At 33.6% G+C, this 5,362-nt stretch overlaps 1 pseudogene; it reads left to right on the top strand.

Annotated features, from left to right (window-relative positions):
* Window positions 1-5,362, top strand: part of LOC106462084 — a 53,854-nt pseudogene that overhangs the window by 24,213 nt on the left and 24,279 nt on the right.

The raw sequence follows: 5,362 nt of genomic DNA, 5'->3' as shown, positions 1-5,362 counted from the left end.
CCTATGTCTATTAAAACACTGCATTAAAAAACAAGCAAAGAAATAAAGAAAAAAACTTAAAAAAAACGGAAGTAAATGTAGGGATGGCTAACATCAATCCTTCAAAAACAAGGTAAACAATACAGTAGGGATGTATCATCTTAACAACATAGCACAGGCAAGAATTAACACACACATAACTATTCAATCACTAATTGAAGGATTGATATTAGCCATCCCTACATTTACTTCCTTTTTTGAAAAGTTTTTTTTTCTTTACTTGTATCATTATTGGTTGAAACAGCGTCAGTTTCCTATTGCTAACGAAATAATAAGTGTTCAAGCTGTAATGTGTTTGGATTTTGTTACGGGAACAGGATACAAAATATGAGTCTGATCTTGCATATACTGCGAACCTTGGTGTCTGTCCGTACTTTTTGTTTGTCTCCCATTTGAAAAGCTGCGCACGCAGGCAAAGCTCAACATTCACTTTTGAAATAACGGGAGAACAGGTATGAATAATGTTGATGCCAAGTTTATTTCGCAAGAAGGATATTCTACACTAAATTATTAGGAATTAATCACACTATCGTTCACATTTCAAAATGTGATGTAATTTAAACATTAAAATATAGGTTTACCGTGTGATATTGTTGAGCGGCTCTTAGCATGACTGAAATGCTCAACAATTACTTTTCGCGGCAGGCAGTATAAGTAGCTCAGAACTTTGGTTCTCAATGATACCAAGAGTACAACACGATTAACCTTTTTAAAGAATATGAAATAATTTAAATTGATAGATTAACTTAAACTTTTCCCGTTACTGGAGACGGGTACTTTTGCTTCTAGATTATATGTTAATGACTGCGATTCTTGATACACTTTCAGAGGCTGTCATTGATCTGGAGTTTACCATGACCACTGGAAAGCTACATCTGGACGTTAGTGAGTGGTTGAAACACTTGGAGCTGGACAACTACCTCTACATGTTCCAGAATTTTGGTGGAGTTGAGGTTTGAAATTTTTGTCATTTTAGGGAGACTACTTTCTTAACTAGTGAATTCTGAAGAGAATATATTCTAGCTGTGTTTCCATAACAACCTATATCGGAAGCTACTCGAGAGCTAGCTGCTCTAGTCATTCCTAATTTAGAAGTGAGAGACTAGAGGGAATGCAGGTAGCCAACACCACCTATCGCCAATTCTTGGGCTACTCTAATCGAATAGTGGGATTGACCGTCACATTATAACGCTTCTTCTGCTAAAAGAACGAACGTGTTCGGTGATGTGATTCGAACCCGTGATCCGCATATTGTGAGTTGAGCGCCTAACCACCAGACCATGTCAAGCCATGGAGAGGTCCCTCCACTGAACCAGATCTATATATATAATAGAAACGTTGAAGAGGTTTAACTTGTTAATTTAAAGCTACGAATAAATGTGTTATACAAGTAAAACACGTTTTAATTTACCTGCGTATGAATCTACGCAACCTTTTGTTTCTAGATAATTACCTTATTAACGTCCTACTTTCTGGATGTTGTTTTGAGCGTAATGCCGCGCACATTAGATTTGACTTTGATGAAGGTCGAAAGCAATGAACAGGCCACTCCACGCAAAAACTGATTAAGCAGTTTGAAGTACAAATGTAGGAAATACACCTAAAGTAGTGTAAATTTGTACTGATACGTAAAACGCACCTAAAAGAATGTACGTTCACACAATTAACATAAATTCGTTCCATATTAAATGTTCACTTGCTCCCTTACCATTTACAAAGATAAGGGGGTTCATGTTAAAATAACACGTTTCGTTCGAAGTGTTCAGAGTGACAGGGTTTCAGAACATTTCTACGTATTACTTACTGTAAAAGATTGACGTATCTTGATGAATAGATGTGCCACGTGATAGGTTAATTGTAAGTAACGTACAGCCGTCTATTTGTATGTATATAAAAAGAGATATTAAATTAAAAGAACTGAATAAATATTTGTTTCTGTGGAAGTGTTGCATTTGTACACAGAGTTAATTCAACACGTGAATTTTGTTTTATCCCCACGCACGCACACACACACACACGAGCAATAATCGCTCTCTGCACTTTGGGCCATGATTGCGTTATAAGAGTGACGGTAAAATTTCACTACTCAATTACAGTAACAGTGGGTAATGTGGACCAGTTACCTCCCCTTTACTCTACACTTTAAAATTAGAAACGGCTAGCACATATATACTTTGTGTAGTTTTATTGCATTCGAAACAAATATATATTATTTTTCAAGAAAAGAAAAAGGAGTAAGGAAAAAAAAAGCCGTTAACGTTCTTGATTTTTCTAGAGTTTATATGCCAGTTTCAAACTCGAAAGAAAAAACACAACATAAGAGTTATGAAAGTCATTTATATATATATATATATATATATACTCGGATAAACTTTGCTTCTTAAATCTACACGTTTTATCTTTTCGTATAGGAGATGCTGTCATTGTCAGAGCGTGACTTAAAGGACCTTGGAATAAAAAATGGATCTCACCGAGCCATTATTGCTACATCTTTGGTCATCCTCCGCGATAAGTATAAAAAAGGTCAGATTTTTTTTTGACGCAATTTATGGACTTTATTGCAAGTTTTATTTTTGACTGGTACACACCCTCAAAATTTTTGCGATCGCATTACTATTTTTAAGTACAGGATGTCCAGTATAATACAAAATATTTCTACACTTGTCGTAGGCCTAACATTAGTTAAGCCTTTATTAAGTATGGTCTATATTCGATGAAAAGATAAATTAACACAGTAACTTGTGTATGTTTATTGCTTTAGTAGGACTAAACTTTACTGTGCCTATTATTATCAATAAATAAACTTATAATGTTATTCTACGACCTAAAGTTAGTCCTTTTTAAAAACTTTAATAAGCTTTTATGTGTTATTGTACAAAATGTCTATTAAAGTATACTTACACCCGCATTTTGCTTACTTCCGTTGAAATGAAGTGCAATGCGCCTTTAGATATTAAGGTGCGCGCGCATTATCAGGGCAGACAAGAATCGCGTATTATGATAATAGATTATGAACAATTTACCACTTGTGTTGTGGTTAAGGGATACTCCAGTTTTTGACTCAAAGGTTAAGCTGCTTGTTTGATAATCATGAGTGTCACAAACTGACACAGTATTGTTAACATATTTCTACTACAAATATCAATCTAAACAGAGATATATAACCAAAAACATATCCTGGCAACCAAGTGTGCCACAAACTGACACAGTATTGTTAACATATTTCTGCTACAAATATCAACCTAAGCAGCAGTACAACCCAAAACATATTCCGAAAATCAAGTGTGCCACAAATTGACACAGTATTTATTGTTAATATATTTCAACTACAAATATCAATGTAAACAGATACATAACCAAAAACATGTCTTGGCAACCAAGTGTGCCACAAACTGACACAGTATTGTTAACATATTTCTGCTACAAATATCAATTTAAACAGAGATATAACCAAAAGCATATTCTTGCAACCAAGTGTGCCACAAACTGACACAGTATTGTTAACATATTTCTACTACAACTATCAATCTAAACAGAGATATAACCAAAAACATGTCCTGGCAACCAAGTGTGCCACAAACTGACACAGTATTGTTAAAATATTTCTGCTACAAATATCAATTTAAACAGAGATATAAGAAAAATATATTCTGGCAACCAAATGTGCCACAAACTGACACAGTATTTATTGTTAACGTATTTCTGCTACAAATATCGATTTAAACAGTAATACCTCGTAACTTCAAAGGATTACATTACTCAGTCGATATTACTTGCAGATAAAAAATATTGAAAAGTAATTACATTTAACGTATCACTATCTTTCCTATAAAAACGTTGAATATGTTACAACGACAAAAATATATCTTCTTATCTCTCAAATAAAAAAAAAAGAATAAATCCGAAGAATCATGATTCATCTAAGAAAGACAAACTTTTTTTTTTCTACTTTTAATCAATTTTGTAAGAAATAAACTGATTTTGATCAATTCAACCTTTTAAATTTTGATTTATTACTGTTTCGTTGTTCGACCAGTTCTTTCTGTCGATACGTTGGTTTATATTCAAATAATCTGTAATACACTAGCTTATGTCTGTATATATGTATAGATATTCGTTTACGCACACTGTATCGCGCACGAAATTTTAAAGTATATAACCTTGATCTTTGAATTTGAAGCTACTATGTCAGTATTTTCGTGTGCGTGATTGATTCGGAATCCAGAAATAATTTCCCCGAAAGAGGGGGGCGAAGGCCGCCAAGAGGGGTCACCTATTTTAACCACTCGCATCATTATACAGTAGTAAAAGTCGTAATAGTCTGTCTATAAATAAGTCAGTAGACACTAAAATGACGTCACATAAGGGACGCTTAACGTTGCAATTTGTACTGTCGTGACGTCAGTAAAGTGTGCGCATGCCATGAATCACGAGAAGAATTATGCACTCTTTAGACTACAACACAGCATGGCATTTGAACTTCAAAAGCAAGAAATAAAAATATTTGTTACTCTTGAACCAGAACACTTTCTTGGGATCCTGTGGAACTACATCTAGTTTGATTTATTACATTCACGTAATTTGATCATCACACTAATATCAAGGAAACCATGAAACAATGAATGAATATATGCTGTAAAATTCTTATCAATGCTATAATTGTAGCTACCACTTTGGCCGCCAATTTTGATTTCATTTCTTTAAATCGCACGCTCAAATCTTTTTTCTTTTCTTTTTGCCACATTTTTTTTTTCACACCTAAGGTGTTTTTGATTAAATGTATATTAACTGCAAAGAAATTATATTAAATAAAAAGTCCCACTTGAGGCCGCAGTCACTGTTAAGACCTTAAAGCCAATATTTAATTTTATGCTGAAGTTTATAGTACGGTTTGTATATACTTAGTAGTCGCAACATTCATCTCTAAGATGTGTACTAAGTATATATAAGGTGCGGTCGGGTGTTCACAAAGTGCTAAGCCTATATTCTAGTGCAGTTTTAGTTGTTGGTTTCAGTATTTAGTAGTAGTATTTAGTGTTTAATAACTACAGTATTATTAAAAATTGTTAATTTTAAGAGGGGAATAAGGATCTTCAAAACAATATAGAAACAAGATAGGTAGCTTAAAGTGAAAATGTAATTTAAAAAAGTAAACAAACAAGCTAAAGGTTTGAGACATGATGTTGACATTACTTCCCCAAGCTACAAATCCTTATTTTGACTCTCCTAAATATTATATATTTAGACATGGAGTCAAAATGGGGATTTGTAGCCTAAGGAAGTAATGTCAAAACTCTTCTAAATATTACATATTTTAGACATG

The sequence above is a fragment of the Limulus polyphemus genome, unplaced genomic scaffold (assembly GCF_000517525.1).
Source record: "Limulus polyphemus unplaced genomic scaffold, Limulus_polyphemus-2.1.2 Scaffold1090, whole genome shotgun sequence".
Lineage (NCBI taxonomy): Eukaryota > Metazoa > Arthropoda > Merostomata > Xiphosura > Limulidae > Limulus > Limulus polyphemus.
This window is presented reverse-complemented; position numbering and strand designations above follow the sequence as displayed.